At 43.3% G+C, this 17147-nt stretch overlaps 1 long non-coding RNA gene and 1 other non-coding gene across 4 annotated transcripts in view; one reads left to right on the forward strand and one right to left on the reverse strand.

Moving 5' to 3' along the window:
- LOC132210181 (uncharacterized) overlaps positions 1-11946 on the forward strand; it is a 15539-nt gene extending 3593 nt beyond the window's left edge. The window contains exons 2-4 of one of the 3 annotated variants that reach the window (XR_009446418.1): positions 269-433; positions 5439-5535; positions 11071-11946. This is a non-coding gene — a long non-coding RNA (uncharacterized LOC132210181). The remainder of the gene's footprint in view (positions 1-268; positions 434-5438; positions 5536-11070) is intronic. The other 2 variants (XR_009446420.1, XR_009446419.1) reach the window with 2 other exon arrangements.
- Positions 11947-15149: 3203 nt separating this feature from the next.
- On the reverse strand, positions 15150-15341 carry LOC132210292 (U2 spliceosomal RNA). The gene has a single exon (XR_009446519.1). It is a non-coding gene; the product is annotated as a U2 spliceosomal RNA (small nuclear RNA).
- Positions 15342-17147: the final 1806 nt, after the last annotated feature.

Raw genomic sequence — 17147 nt, forward strand, 5'->3', positions numbered from 1 at the left:
ATGGATAGATTTGATCTCTGTAGTATTTTACTGTAATTTCCTTGTACCTTTTTTGTAAATAAATTTTCCACTGCTGCCCACCCCCTGACCATGTGCTGCTCTCTTACCAGATTAATTTTTGAATGGTATCTTTCACAGTCAGGAAATATTTTCCCAGAAAGAGAGTGTATTTTTCTTCCATTTCAGACCACCAAATTCTACAGCGTTTTTATCTGTGTCATTCATTTTGCACTTCTGCAACATTTACTATGTGTTTCTCCTTCCACAGATACCAGCGATCGTTGCCAAAGCCCTGTTACCTGTGGAGAAGGTGATGTTTAACTTTCGTGTGCTACTGCAGTTTGTATGATAAAGGTGCTCTCACAATGCTCCATTTGAGAAGTTACAGATCATTCATCCAGCGATACTGAAGAGCTACTGAAGAGCTAATGGTGTATGTCCAAATCAACAAACTATTTGTATTTTTATCATGTTTTATAATTTCACAAAAATATTATCAACAAACTTTTGACGTAAGGCCATATTAGGTCAGGTGACCAAAAAGTTACCAAATCTACAGGTTTTCCTGACTCTCTCAAGGAAAGCAAACCTAAGAGGTTTATCAGGGGAATTCCAGATCACGTTTTCTGGCAACTTTAGAAACAGCCTCCAATAGTGAAGGGATGATTAAACGCATTGTTGGAGTCTGGAACTAAATGAGTTATCGAAGTCTTGAAGGTTGTTTGGTGCAGGGAGATAGGGCTCATCACAGCCAGGAATTAAATCAAGGATGAGAATTTTAAATTGTTGCTTATAAATAGGAGCCTTTGTGGGTCAGGGAGCACAGCAGTGATGGTGAACAGGTCTTGGTACAAATGAACTTGTGTGCAGCAGAATTTTAGGTATTCTTGAGGTTGCAGGAATGTTGAATGTGGGAGGCCAACTGGCAGTGAATTTTGGTAGTTAAGCCTAGAGATAACACAGGAATAGATGAGAGGTTCAGCAGATGAGCTGAAACTAAGGTGTCACTGTCAGTCATTGTCACTGAAGTGGAAGTACGTGGTTTTTGTGCAGGGCTCTGCTGTTTACCCTCACCTCACCTCAGGAATTCAGCTGTTTGTGAATTTGCGGATCAAGTCTGTAATAAGATCAGGAACCGAGTGCCCACCATGGCCCAAACTGGGTGTCACTGAGCAGGTTTCTGCTGAGTAAGTGCTGCTGAATAGTGCTGTGACAACACCTTCTATCACTTTACTGATGATAGAGAGTAGATTGCTTGAGGGGAAATTGGTCCGGTTCGATTTTCAATGTTTTTGTGCTGAACAGACCTGGGCAGTTTCCCAAATTGTTAGTAGATGCCAGCGCTGTAGCAGGACTGAAATAGTTTGGCTTGGATGCTAGCAAGCTGTAGAGCACTAGTCATCGCTACTATTGTCAGAGTGTTGCCAGGGCCCATAACCTTTGCACTGTTCATTCATTTCTTTAATATTATGTGAAATGAATCAAATTGGATGAAGACTCACATCTCTGATGTTGGGGACCTCTGGAGAAGGCTGAGTTGGATCATCCAGTTGGCACTTTTGGCTGAAGATTGCTGCAGACTTGTCTTTTGCATGGATAGGTTGGGCTCCTGTGTCGGGCAAAGATGGGGATTTTTGGCATTCTTCCTCCAGTGAGTTGTTTAATTGTCCATCACTGTTCACGACTGGGTGTGGCAGAACTGCAGAGCTTGCATCTGATCTATTGGTTATGGGGTGGCTTAGCTCTCACTCTTGCTGCTTATGCTATTTGGCATGCCGATAGTCCTGTTTGGTGGTTTTACCAGGTTGGCACCTTATTTTTTAGGTATGCCTGGTGCTGCCCTTGGCGTGCCCTCCAATACTCTCCGTTCAACCAGTGTTGGTCCCCTGGATCAATGGCAATGGCTGTCTGTAGGATATGCTGGGCCATGAGGTTACAGATTGTGCTGGAGAAGGTCTGCTACTGTTGCAGTCTCTCTCAAAGCCTCATAGATATCTGGTTTTGAGCTCCTGTGTCTGTTCCAAGTCTGTCCCTTTTAGCCGAAGTTAGTGCCACCCAACGCAATGGGGGGTATTCTCAAGTTAAAGATGAGGCTTTGTTTCCACAGGACTGTGCGGTGGTTGCTGTTAACAATCCTGTCATGGACAGATGCCTCTGCAGCTGGGAAATTGGTGATGATGAGATCAGCTATATTTTCCCCGTTTGGTGCGTCAGCACCTGCTGCAGTCCCAGCCAAGCAGCTTTGTCCTTCAGGACCCGACCAGCCTGATTGGTAATCCTCCTGCAAACTACTCCTGATGTGGACATTGAGTACATTTAGTGCTATTCACACTCGCAGTGCTTTCTCCAAGTGCTGTTCAACATGATGGAGTTTTTTGTTTCTTAAAATTCCCTCTTGGGATGTGGAAATCGCTGGCTGGACCAGCGTTTATTACCTGGAAGGCAGTTAAGAGTCAAGCACATCACTATGGGTTTGGAGTCACATGTCATCCAGACCAGGTAAGGATGGCACATTTCCGGAAAGGGCCTAAGTGAACCAGATGGGTCTTTCCTGATAATTGGCAATGGTTTCATGGTCATCATGAGAATCTTAGTTCCAGATCATTATTTAATTCATGTTTCACCATCTGCCATGGCAGGATGCGAACCCAGGTCCCCAGAATGTTACCTGGGCCTCTGGATTAATAATCTAGCGATAATACTACTGCTGATTTATCAACCAAGGGAGGATGGTACATGGTAATCAGCAGGAGCCGTGAGACTTCCAGGCGTCAGAGTCAAAGTTGAGTACTCCCAGGTCAAATAATCTGGTCAGAATAGCACTGTGCTGTCACGTCTGCTGGGACAGGGCTTCACTAAGGACAATGATAGTGGTGTGTGTCATTGTTTGCCAGGTATGTTTCCATGAGTCTGACACTGTTCCTTGACTCGTCTTTGAAGCGGCTCTCCAAATTTTGCCACGAGCCCCCAGATATTATTAAGCAGGAGTTTGGGGGGCCGATAGGGCTGATTCTGCAGTTGTCTTTCCTAGTTCCCTGGTAGATGCCAAATGGGCCACCCAGCTTCATTCCTTTGTTGAAACTTTGCAGTGATTTGCAACTGAGTGGCTTGCTGAGGTTGGCAAATTTCTTTCCCCGAAGGACATTAGATTTTTTTTTCACTCTGTCATCAGCAATTGTTGCCATGGCAACCAGTTGATTCTTCCAGTTTTTTTTATTGAATTCAAATTCCGCCATCTGCTGAGATAGGATTTGAACCTGGACTTCTGTTGTACATTTTAACATTCTGGATAAAAGTTAGTCATCAGGTTTGTTCACTCATTTTTAAATATCACTAACACAGGCATTGTTTCTTTGCAAAACACTGTCCATCATCCTGTCTCCTCCATCCTCCGCTCCAACAGCAAGTGAAGGAGACACATGCAGTTTCTATGTCACTAACATTGAGACAATCCAATCAGCTGCCTCTGCTGCTTCCCTCTCTTCCACAAGCCCACCAAACCAAATTGCCTAGCATGTTGCTCCTCGTTTTAGGCTTAAACTTGCATCTTTGTCCAGTTTCATGTCAAGCCTTATCAGAGCTCATCTTAACCCTTTGCCCTATTCTCACTAAACTACAAATATTCCAACTCTTATTTCTCCTCCTCCTCCTCCTCCTCCTCCCTGCCTCTTCCCCCATGCCAATTCACAGATATTGTTACTTGTTCTGTCTGTTTCTCTTTTCTGGTTATGTCCTTCTCACCCATTCTGTTTAAAACCAATGTTCGACCTCACCGTCACTGGAAAATCCCACTCCATCTCTCTTTCCTGTCTGAAATCCATGTAGTAAATGTCCCTCAAGGATCTATCCTTGGCCCATGCTGTTTCTCACCAACATACTTCCAGGAGGTGAGATCTTCCACAAGCACTGTGTTAACTTTCACATGTATTCTACAATGTTCAGATCTAACTCGTCTCCATCACTTTGCTCCACTGTTACTCAGTTATAAAACTGCTTATCATGCTTCCACTACTTGATTAGCTGAAATTTCCTCCAATAACACTTTGTGATAGTAAAACACATTGCCTTCAGTTATTATTACAAATTATTTTTCCTTACTATTGTACTGAATCCATCCCTCTCATTGGGAACTGTCTGAGGCTGAACTGCACCCTTCTCAATAATGCTCTCATATCTGGTCTCAAGATGAACATCTTACCGTACATTTCAATCACAAATGCCAGAAATTTCAATCTCTAAAATGCTCCTTCTCTCCACCTCACTCCAGCTCATTCGTGACTGAAACCCCTTACCCATGTCTGTGTTGCCTTAAGCTTGACAATTCCAAAAGAGAACCCTCTCTTCTCTGCCTTATCGAGAATCTGCTCCCACGATGAGAAATATTTCCTCAGCATTTATCCTGTCAACTCCCTTGAGAATCCTCTATTTTTAATTAGAACATCTCTCATTCTTCAAAAAAATCTAGTTAGTATATTCCAGACCTGTTTAGTCTTAGCTCAAAACATAATCCCTCCAAACCAATGATCATCTTAGTTCATCTTCTTTGAAATGCCTCCAGTGAAGTGATGTACTTGCTCGAATAAGTGGACCAAAAAAGCTGCTCACATTCTTCCAGATGTGGTCTTGCCAGCAAGTTGTACATTTGTCCTAAGACATGTATTCCAAACTCTTCTGCTGCAAACACCTTGACATACGGATAACATCCCATGACCCTTCCCGATTACCTGTTGCAACTGTGTGCTCGCTTCATGCTTCCTGCACAATTATTCCTGAATCCCTTTTGTATTGTAGTTTTCCACAGTTTTTACATTTTTAAATAACACTGTCCTTTGGTCATGTCCTCAAAAAATAGCAACTTCTCGTTTTCCCAAATTATACTCCATTTGCCGACTTGTCGCCCATTTATCAATATCTCTCCATAAACTCTAACCCTCATGGAACTTGACTGTTATCCCTTTTTATGAGATCCTCCCTCATTCTTCTCATCTTTTTGTTGGGAGCACTGGGCAACATGACACATATGTAATTGCTGCCTTTTTAAGGGGCGTTTTTTCAAATGACTGGGAGAAGCTTACTGCCCATTTCTCAGAATCGAGACAACTTGTTCATCAAGTTGCATTGGGCCGGAAAAGCTGATGTCTCATTGTGGCAGTGCAGCAGCACAGAAGGAAAGAAAAGGAAGCAAATCCTGCTGCCTGCATCTCACTAAATCTTGGCCATTCTTTGCCTTGTGTCAAACACCTGTTGTTATGTTCAGTGACATGAAGCCCCAATGTGGAAATTCCGAGAAACCCAAATAGAAATCCCTCGAATCAGCTGCTGACTCCCACAAGGAATAATGTGCAGCAGGAACAATGCACAGTTACCCTCGGCCAGGAGGAGGGGATGTTGTGGATTTCTACTCTGACAGTGATGGATTTTCTGAATTTGTGTTACAGGATATTACAAGTGGACTTTCAGGTAGGAAGCTCAATTGTAACACCAAACTCTGACAGAATTACTCAATTCATCAGGACCTGGATATTCCCATTGTGTGTGAGTATTGTGTTCCTGCTCATTCCCATTTGCCATGTAAAATTTCTCTCTCATTACTCCATTCTCTCAATAGATCTTTCCTACAACTTTCAATATATGTCCTGTAGTCCTTTTTTATGGCCAGTTGAGTGTACGTTTTACCATTCTAATGTTTATCTTTTGTAAACACCTCCTATCAAAGGTCCCCTCAAAATCCTTTGTTACAAGGAGATCAATCTCCGTTTCCCCAAGCACCTGATTACCCAATGACGGTTTGCTTCTTGTGTGTAAGGCACTCATCCACTTTTCATTTCCACTTACCTGCGTGAGTACAGCCCCAACAATATTAAAGGAAGTTAACATCCTCCAGATGAAGCAGTGTCGGAGTGGTGTCCCATCCACCACATTCAACATTCCCCTCTACACCACTGAGGCAAAGTGGCATCACTGTGCCTAAGGTGAAGTCACCATTATCCTACCTGACCATAGGGCTGGTTTAACCTGAAGATTACCACACCCCAGGCAAGAGGAGAGGTTGTGAAGGAGAGTCCATCTATTGTCGATGGATATTCTCAATATGTACCAGCAATACCTAAGTCACATGAAATTATAACTTTAAAAAAAAACCCTACCCATGCAACTAAAAACCCTCTTCCTACAAACCATTGTTAAATCTCCTCTGCCCCCTATCAGGGACCCCCCCGTCCTTCTCAGTGTGTGTGGGATCTTTGGTTTGCACAGACTCAGCTCGTCTCTGTTCCTGTCTGTGATGTCATCATGCTGTGACAATGGCACTGAACCTCACTGTCTGTGAGGGTGGTAGGCACCGAGATCCTCATAGCGTTTAAGGCACATTTAGATGCACACTTGTGATGCCAACGCAGACAAGTCTATGGGCCAAGTGCTGGAAAATTAGATTAGAATAGTTAGGGTGTGGTTTTTAACCAGCCCAGGCTCGATGGGCCACAAAGCCTTTTTCTGTACTGTAGACCTCCGAGACTCTTCACATAGGAAGATGCCCAGCAATATTTCAAGTTATTTCAGAAAATGAGATATTAGAATAAATGACTCATGATTGGTCAGTGTTTTCGGGAGAAAAGTGAGGTATAGAGGTAAAGCGGTTGACTTCAATTCTGGGGCCTGAAGCCCAGGAAATTGAAAGTACCGCCATCATGTGGATGAATAAAAATAAGGATTGTATGAGAGGAAAGAAATATCGTTCTTGTATCATTGATCTGTGAGGCTGGATGATATGTGAGACAAGAAGGGTTCTGAGACTGGAGAAGACTACAAAAGTAGAGAAAAGTGAGCTTGGAGGAGATTACAGAAATGGGGAAGATTGTGAGGCTGGAGGAGACCAGACAAAGGGAGGTTTGTGACGGTAAAGACAATTATAGAGCTAAAGAAGTTTGTGGGCTGGAGGAGATGACAGATAAGGTGGTCTGTGAGACTGGAGGAATCTACATAGATGGTGTGAGTTGAGGCTGGAGGGGGATTCCACAGATGTGAAGGATGTTGAGGCTCGAGAATGATGCCTGCAACAATGCAGGTAGCGAGGCTTGAGGGCATGATCTGGAGGGTAGTGAGGTCTGAGGTATGATTCCTGCAGTCGGGAGGGTAGTGAGGCTCCAGGGTGGATTATCATCATAACAGCACAGTGGTGTACTTCCAGCAGATGGAGTGCAGCAGTAATAGAAAGTACCACTTTCTCCAAATCGAATAAAAGTGGAAATCAATATTTGCCTGTGCAGCAAAGGCCACGTCCCATAAGTCAATTAAAATTGATGTGTCTCTGGTTTGGAGAGAGTGAACAGAAGCTCAGGTAATTCTCCATTGTAGCAATGTTTGGTAACCGTGGAGTACAACATTCAGATAATTGGCAAAAAATGCAGAGTGAAAATGTGAAGAGTGTTTGACTCCGCAAGTTCCCAGGATCTGGAACAGTCTGAATGGCAGCTGGATGCAGATTTAGCAGTTATTCTCAAGAGAATTGGGATTTAACTTTTCAAGGAATGATGGGCAAATGGTGGGGGAATTGTTTCAGTTTTGCAGCACCTCCCAGAGTGAGAGTGAAGCCTTTGACATGATTCCACATGGTAGACTGATGCGTAAAGTTAGATCACATGTGATTCAGGAAGAGCTTGCTAATTGGAAGCGGAATTGGCTCAGTTGGAGGAGAGACCGTGGTGATGGAGGATTTTTCAGAGTGGAGTTCTGTGACCAGCATGTTCCACAGCATTTGGCACAGGGTCCACTTTTGTTTCTCATTTATTTTGATGATTTGGATGAGAATTTAAGGGACAAGATTAGTAAGTTTGCAGATGATACTAGAATTAGTGATATGAAATGTTGGTATAGTGGTCAGTGAAGGTTATCGAAGATGACAGCAAGATCTTGATCAATTATGTCAATGGGTTGAGGAGTGGAGGATGAAGTTCAATTTGAATAAATGTGAGACATTGTATTTTGGTAAAATGACCAGGGTAGGACTTGCACAATTGATGGTTGCACCCAGGGTAGTGTTGTGGAACAGAGAAATGCTGAGATTCAAGTGCATAATTCTTTGAAGTTTATGTAGACAAGTAGACAGAGTGATTAATAAGTTGTTTAGCTCACTTGCTTTCATTGCTCAGACCTTAGAGTCTCAGAGTTGGGATGTTATGTTGAGGTTGTACAGGACATTGTTTTGGCTTCATTTGAGGTATTGTGTGCAGCTCTGGTCGCCCTGTTACAGGAAGGACATTATTATTAAACCGGAGACAGTTCAGAATAGACTTGCTGGGATGTTGCCAGGAATGGAGGGCTTGATTATCAAATAGAGGGCCAAAGCTGGCACTTTTCTCACTGCAGCATAATGGGTTAACGAGTGGCCTTAGAGGTTCATAAAATCGTGAGGGCACAGATTATGCAAATAGCAAGGGTTTATTCCCGAGGTTGGCTGATTTCAAGACAAGCGGACATGTGTGTAAGGTGAGAGGAGAAAGACATATATTTAAAAAGACATGAGGGAAACTTTTATTTTTACGGAGTTGTCCATGTGTGGAACAAACTTTCAGAGGAAGTGGCAGATACAGGTACAGTCACGTTGTTTAAAAGACATTTGAATTAGGACATAGACAAGAGAGGTTTAGAGGAGTATATGCCAGATGCAGGCAGATGTGATCAGTTTAAAATAAAACTTATTTATTTAATATACATTTCAAAATTCTAAATTGGAGTAAGGCCAACTTTGACATTGTTGGGCAAGAACTTGCAAAAGATGATCGAGAGGGGTAATATGCAGGTCAAGGAATGCTTGGAAAGTGGGAGGTCTTCAAAACTAAAATAAGGAGAGCCCAGACACAATATGTTCCTGTTCATGTGAAGGGCAAGGCTGGTAAATGTAGGGGATACTGGCTGACTGGAGAAATTGAGGCTGTGGTCAAGAAAAAGGCGGCAGCACATGTCAGGTATTGACAGCAGGAATTGGGTCAATCCCTCGAAGTACAAGGGCAATAGGAGTATACTCGAGAAATCAGGATGGCAAAAGGAGACATGAGCTATCTTTGGCAAATCAAGTTAAGGGGAATCCCAAGAGATTCTGAAACTTCATTTGGGACAAAAAAGCAACTAGGGAGAAAATAGGGCCCCTTTAAAGATCAACAAGGCTGTCTGTGTGGAACTGCAGGCTGAGATAGTGAATGAGTATTTCACATTAGTATTTACTGCGGAGAAGGATATGGAAGCTAGAGAACATGGAGACATAAATAATGAGTCGTGAAAAGTGTCTATATTACAGAGATCTAGGTGCTGGATGTCTTAAAATGCATAAAGGTGGATAGGTTCCTGGCACCTGATCAGGTGTTACCCACAAACTCTGGGAGAAGCTGGGGAAGTAATTGCTGGCCCCTTGCTGAGGTATTTGTATCACTGACACTAGTGAAGTGCCAGAAGGCTGGGTGGCTAATGTGGTGCCATTCTTTAAGGAAAAGCCACGGGATCATCGACCGTTGAGCCTGATGTCAGTGGTGGGTAAGTTGCTGGTGGGGATTCTGAGGGACAGGATTTGCATGTGTTTAGAGAAGCAAAGACTGATTAGGGATAGTCAACATGGCTTTGTGAGTAGGAAATCTTGTCTCACTTAATTGATTGAGTTTTTTGAAGAAGGCAAAGCAGTGGACATTGTCTATTATGGACTTCAGCAAGGCATTCACCAAAGCTCCACATGACAGATTTGTTAGCAAGATTAGATCAAATGGAACCCAGGGAGAGTTAGCTATTTGAAACAAAATTGGCTTGAAGGTAGGAGACAAGATTATGGTCAGCCGGGGGGGGAGCGGATTCAGGCTAGATGACTATGAACAGCAGTGTGCTGCAAGGATCGGTGCTGGGTCCACTGCTTTTTTAATCATTGATGCAAATCATGTGGAATGAATATTGGAGGAATGGTTAGTAAGTTTGCAGATGACACTAAAATTGTTGTTGTAGTAGACAGCAAAGGCGTTTACTTCCCAAGCACAATGGGAATGTAATCACATGGGTTGATGGGCCAAGGAGTGATAGAAATAAGTTTTAGTTCAGCTAAATGTGAGCGATTGCATTATGGTAATGCAAATCAGCGCAGGACTTAAACAGTTAATGATGAGGCTCTGGGGACTGTTATGCAACAGGGACTCCTTGGGGTGCATGTGCACAGTTCCTTGAAGGTGGATTGCAGGGTCAGAAGGTAGTGAAGATGATATTTGCTATGCTTGCATTTATTGGTCAGTGCATTGAGCGTAGGAGTTGGGAGGTCAATGTTATAGGCTGAACAAGGCATTGATTATGCTGCTTTTGGAATACTGTTCAGTTCTGGTCTCCCTGCTATAGGAATGATGCTGTTGAACTTGGCAGGGTGCAGAAAAGATTTACAAGGATGTTGCAAGAGGTGGAAGTTTTGAGCTGTAGGGAGAAGTTGAATATGCTGGGTCTATTTTCCCTGGAGCATTGAAGGCTGACTGGTGACCTTATAGAGGTTGTTAAAATTATGGTGGGCGTAGGGTGAATGGCCAAGATTGTTTTCCCAGGTTAGGGGAGACTAGAACTAATAACATTGGCTTAAGCTGAGAGGGAAAGTCTTAAAAGGGAACCAAAAGAACTGCAGATGCCTTAAATCTTAAAAAAAAACAAATTTGCTGGAAAAGCTCAGCAGGTTTGGCAGCATCTGTGGAGGAGAGAAGAGTTTCGGGTTCTGAGGAAGGGTCACCGGTCCTGAAATGTTAACTTTTTTTTCCTCCTTAACAGATACTACAGGCCTGCTGAGCTTTTCCAGTGAATTTGTTTTTTTTTAAAAGGGAAAGTGGGTGGTGCCTGTGTAGAATGAGCTGCCAGAGGAACTGGTGGAAGCTGGTACAGTTACCCATCCAGATACCTTTTAAATGTTGTATGTGAATAGGAAGGGTGTAGCAGAATATAGGTCAAATGCTTGCAAATGGGATTAGATTAATTTGGGATATCTAGTCAGCGTGGACAACTGGGACCAAAGGGATTGTTTTGTGCTGTACAACGCTGACGAAGCATTTTTTGTTTTCATTTCAGATTTCCACAATTTTACTTCTGCACTATTCTTAGTCTTTCAGAGGGATCGAAAGGTTGAGTTACAGATCTATACAATGACTGTCCTTCCTCGCTGGCTCCCCCACCTCTCTCTTTTGGTAGTTTTATGCAAACACTGACTGGATCCCTTACCTGGAGGATATTTATGAATGAATTTGTTCTAATGGTGATCCAGCATTTTCCCCAAGTATCGCTCCACACATGCCCAGAGAATTTCTCAGTTTCACAATCTGTGTCCTTCTGGTTTCTTACTCGCTACGCTTAACTTTCTGTTTGAAAGTATAGTCTGCAGTTGGAGAATTTAAACAGGTCCACATCCAGGTCTGACAGTCACTTTGTTTATCACAACCCAATTATCTCAGGATTTTGAACAATGAAGGAAAAAGCAGCACTCACATTGGGGAGAAATGCACATGGTGTGTGTGTTGAAGAGTCTGTGAAGATTCATCTGAAATGTCCGAACACCAGTGCAGTGACACTGGGAGACAGTGTGGAAATGTGCAGATTGCAGGAAGGAATTTCTCATCCATCCCAGCTAGAAACTGACCACCAGAGTCACACTGGAGAGAGACCATTGACCTGTTCTGCATGAGGGAAAGGCTTTGCTGATTCGAATTCCCCGCTGATACACCAGCGAGTTCACTCTGGGGAGAGACCTTTCATGAGCTCTGAGTGTGGGAAGGGATTCATTGTCATCCAAACTGTTAACACACCAGTGAGTTCACAGACAACCACAGTTGAAGAACTTTGCTGTCACTCTCACTATCAAATGAACCATGGTTTTGGGCTGTTTGTACAGATGTTACCGATCCCTGCTCAATTAAAGGTGCTGGTATTGTGAATAAAATGTCACACTAACAGTTGTGTAAGGTAGAGCTTGGAAATAGTCACGTTGTCACAACACGTCGACACATTCGCACTGACTAAAGACTATCCACCTGCACGATATGTGAAAAGGGATTTCCTGGTTCATCAGGACTGGTTAACTACCAGCAAATTTCTGAATAAGTTGATTGGTTTGAATATAGCTAACAGTAGAATCAAAAATAGTATCAGTGATAATGGGAACTGCAGATGCTGGAGAATCCAAGATAACAATGTGTGGAGCTGGATGAACACAGCAGTCCAAGCAGCATCTCAGGAGCACAAAAGCTGACTTTTTGGGCCTAGAGAAGGTTCAAGGCCTGAAACGTCAGCTTTTGTGCTCCTGAGATGCTGCTTGACCTGTTGTGTTCATCCAGCTCCACACATTGTTATAGTAGATTCAAAAACCATGTGTTTTGGGCTTGTTGCTGGAGATCATAGAATCCCTCCAGTGTGGGAGCAGACTATTTAGCCCATCATGTCCGCACTGACCTGACAAAGAGTGTCTTACCCAGACACTGTCTGCGTGAGTTTCCTCCAGATGCTCTGGTTTCCTCCCACAGTCCAAAACTGTGCAAATTATGTAGATTGACTATGCTAAATTGCCCATAGTATCTTGTGTGCAAAATGGAGGCATAGGGTAGGGTGTGAGACTGGGTGGGATGCTCTTTGCAGGGTTGATATTGACTGAATGGCCATCTTCCACACTAGGAATTCGGTGATGATTTCGATGGCCCTTTATTTGTTAGATAGGTCTGCACACCTTTACAATGACGGATTCTGTTGCTCTCCACAGACATTTGTTTATTGGAAACAATGTAATCTTTCATTTTGTGGATAAAAATCAAAGGAAAGCTTTAAATCCAAACATAGGTTTGGGATGAGTCATGTCCTATAATCCCTGATTGCATTTTCCCTGTCGGCTATGAAACCTGGTGACCGCTGTGACTCTGCCTGGGGGCATTGCAGTCTCTTCAGCTCTTTACCTGGTGTCCATAGCAGCGATGGATCTCATGATGGAAACATAAACCAAGACGTTGTATGATTTCTAGTACATATTTTCTATTTAGTCTTCTGTCCATCACTTCCCTAGAGGCTGAGATACTGGTCTGGGGACCTAGGTGTGAATCCATCTGGAAATAAGAATTTGATGATGACTGTGAATCCATTGTCTTTGTTGGGAAAAACCCATCTGTTCACCGATGGCCTTTAGGGAAGGAAACTGCCATTCTTATCCAGTGATGTGATCATCCCATTATTGAATTTTTTTTTAAAAATGTAAAAAAAAAACTCCTGCAAATACGTTTAACTCTGTCTTAATTTATTTGACAGCTGATGGTTCAAACTGCTTGATGGTCACTTTTTCTCTTTTGATCAAGTTGTGGCCATTTCGTGGTTGAAACCGTAGTAATTCTCGTACAAATAGTGCATGCTCTGACATGCCACTTATGAACCAGACATCCACGTTGACCATATCCTGAGGCTGTGTACCATGAAAGCGAAATTTTTCACCATCTTATCTACTTGTGCTGCTGTTTCAAGGAGCTATGGACTTGAACCTCCCAAACTCCCGAAAACCTTGAGCATTTCATCAAACTGACTTCCAATGGCAGGAATAGACAGGGTCAGCTTGGATTGATGAACATAATTCAGGCTCAACAAGTCTATTGCAGCATTTTGAGAATGTAATTAGTAGTGAGTGTGGCCACCTCTCTGTACTGTAGTGATACAGATTCCCTGATCCTGATTGCCCCAATGGCTGACTGACACTGTCAAAGTCCCTGGGCTGATATCAAATGATTCCTTGGACATGCTGTGTCAGGATCCCCTGACTGAATCCTGTCTCCCTTGCCCTGACTGAGAACTGTTTCCCTGAGACTTGTAGACGTGACCATTTGGTTGAAAAAAAATGCATTAGTTGCCACAGCTGCTGACCAGCCCTTGACTGACTGCTGGTAATAACGATGCTAAGCTGCCTGACTTATGCCTGTGATAAGCAACCAGGCAAGACAGGAGCACTGTGGGACATTAGGTTCTAGTTGAGACATCAAAGTGCAAAAATGCCAGGGAAAGGCAGAGATATTGTGCCAGGCCCTGAGCAGAACATGCCTCAGGTGCTGAAAAGCATGTAGAGTTCTGACAGCAACAATGTACTTTGTGGGCAGGCAATTCTGCATCTTGACGTAGCATTTTTATTTCACTCTGGCTCATTTTGCTCGATCCGCAAGTATCTATTGGTCTGGCTAATGTGAGAAATGGCTTTCGGCGTAATATGCCACTGACTTGGTCATTCACAGTTGTGTCCCACATCAGTGAGTCAGTAATCTGATTAAACTCACAGGCCTCGACTTGCGAAAAATAAAGCAGCCACATGCACATCTGTTTGATTGGTTGCTTTTGCACTCAAATGAAAAATGTGCATTGTATACACCATATCCTTTCCTGGCTCACAGTGTTCCCAAAATATCTCATTCAATACATCCAAGTCATCATCATCAAATTCAAAATTAGTGAATACTTTGATAGCATTTTTTTCTGAAATGCTATTTGTAATGAGGTAGTGTTGGCAGGTGATTTTCTTTTACTTCTGATGCCATGTGTGAATATTCAGGGATGGTGTTGGTGGGAAGGTGCAGCATGTACCAGGGATGAGGCAATAATATTCAGAGCAAGTGCTGAACATGCAGAAAAGGAGAGATTAACGTTTACCTTGGAACAAGCATATTTAGAGAAAGTTGGGTGAAAGTACTGAGAGAAAGCATTTTAGTGGCACGGTGGCTCAATGGTTAGCACTGCTGCCTCACAGCACTCGGACCCGGGTTCGATTCCAGCCTTGGGCGACTGCCTGTGTAGAGTTTGCACATTCTCCCCATGTCTGTGTGAGTTTACTCCCACAGTCCAAAGATGTGCAGGTTAGGTGGATTGGCTGTGCTAAATTGCCTGTTGTATTCAGGGAGGGGTACATTAGGAGGGTTATAGATCTGGCTGGGATGCTGTGAGGTTTGGTGTGGACTTGTTGGGCTGAAGGGCCTGTTTCCACACTGTAGGAATTCCATGATTATGGTTCCAGAGCATTGAGCATATCCCAGCATATCAAGGATAGTAGGAACTTCAAATGCTGGAGAATCTGAGATAACAAGGTGTTTAGACCTAGGATTTTTCAAGTTTTGATCAGTCTGCTTTTAAAATTGGTTTAATAAGACTTCATCATTCCTGGGAACACTGCAATACCACAATAATGCATGGAGAAAGTTCGTATTCCAACTCCCTGCTCCAAAAATCAGTTTAATATAGGGTCCTTAGGCAAAGGACATATCAGATATTAAAGCTGATAGGGACAAATGCTTTTTCTGTGGTGTTGTCTTCACACCAAAACCACTAAAACCAAGGCCATGTTTCCACACATGAGATAGCCACCAACTGTGAACACTTGGTATAATAAACACTTGATCCTATTTTCCACCAGCCTGACTGTGTGCAAAGACTTGTAAATCACTGCTGACAGTTTTTACTGTTGTTTCCAAACTCCTGGGCTTCTTAACCAGGGCAAAGAAGTCAGTTTGCACCAGTGCTTTTTCATCACTTTTCTCGAAAACATCTTCGTAGTGAATGTAGATCATCGAAAATGTACCAATCAGGTGAGGTAGGGCAGAGCTGACGTCACCAACAAGCCTCATCAACCAGCTCCATGACTAGCAGCGGGTCAGTGAGATTGCAGCAACGATCGGCAGAGAACGGCACGCTCAGAGAATGTCCCAGCACAGAGGAAGGTGCTTCAGCCTGTCACTCTCTGCATCAGCTGTCTGTACGGGTAACTTCAGCAGTCCTTCCCGATGCCCTGTAAATCTCTCATCATTCAACTCTCTCCTGAGGGCCATGAATAATTCTGCTTCCAGCGCCCTCTCAGGCAGTGCACAGCCGGCAGGAACCACTCGCTGAAGATGGTGGGTCCACCTCCCTTGATAAATGTGACTCTTTGTTACAAAAAAAAGGCGAATCACTATCCCCTCCCTCCAAATCCATCCCACCCCGTCTGTTTCTTTGGAATGTGTAACTGCCTGCAGTGTCAATGTGCCTGCAGTTGCTAAAAGGGTCTGATTTTTGTGCCATCCTATTCTGTGCACCAAGCAAACTGAACTGTTAGCAATGCATAAAAATGCCTGCCTCTTCCCAAATCAAATCAAATACTTGAAACAAATTCTAATTCTGATCAAGTAATATCCCTGTCAGGAAGTACTGGGTCACAGTTACAAACAGAATTTCTTAGACTAATCCATCTGACCTGGAATATATGAACTCTGGTCCCCAAACCACTCCAACATCCCTAACGTCACTCCCCGCCCTTCATGGAAATGAGCAGCGTGATGCTGCTGGATATTAAGTTCAGTACCTTGAAAAGTCACAAATGGTTTGGCTTCGACTCCAAACATTCCAATTACAATCTGGTAATTTAGAATTGCAAATTAAGATCCAAGAGCTGCAGAGATATAAAGGATGGAAACAGACTGATTGCTGCAACTTGTCTATTCGAACCAGATATCCTAAGTTATTTTAGTCCCATTTGCCAACATTTGGCCCCTATCCCTCTGTCCCCTTCCTATTCATTTACCAGTCCTGATGCTGTTTAAGAGCTGGGATTGTACCACCTCCTCCATACATGCAGCATTCTCTACATGTAAAACTGTCCCTCAGGTCCCTTTTAAACCTTTCGCCTGTCAGCTTAAACCATGCTCTCAGGTTTGGATTCCTTTCCTTGAGAAAAAGATATTGACAATTCACCCCATCCAAGCCCCTCATGATTTTGTAAACCTCTGTAAGGTCACGCCTCAGCCTATGACGTTACAGGGAATCAGCTCCGGCCTATTCAGCCACCTCTTCCTGTCGCTCAAACTATTCAATCCAAGCACCACTCTTGTAAATGTTTTCTTTCCTGAAACCTTTCAGTTAAACAATTTTCCTGTAGCAGGGATATTATAACTGAATGCAGTATTCAAAAAATGGCAATGTTCTGTACACCTGCATTATAACGTCCAAACTCCGATACTCAATACATTGATCAATAAAAGCAAGCATGCCAAATGCCTTCTTCACCACCCTGTCTAACTGTGGCTCCGCTTTCAAGGAATTTTGCATCTGCACCCCAATGTCTCTGTTTGGTGACACTCCCCAAGGCCTTACCATTAACTTGTAAGTCC

Source organism: Stegostoma tigrinum, chromosome 11 (genome assembly GCF_030684315.1).
Source record: "Stegostoma tigrinum isolate sSteTig4 chromosome 11, sSteTig4.hap1, whole genome shotgun sequence".
NCBI lineage: Eukaryota > Metazoa > Chordata > Chondrichthyes > Orectolobiformes > Stegostomatidae > Stegostoma > Stegostoma tigrinum.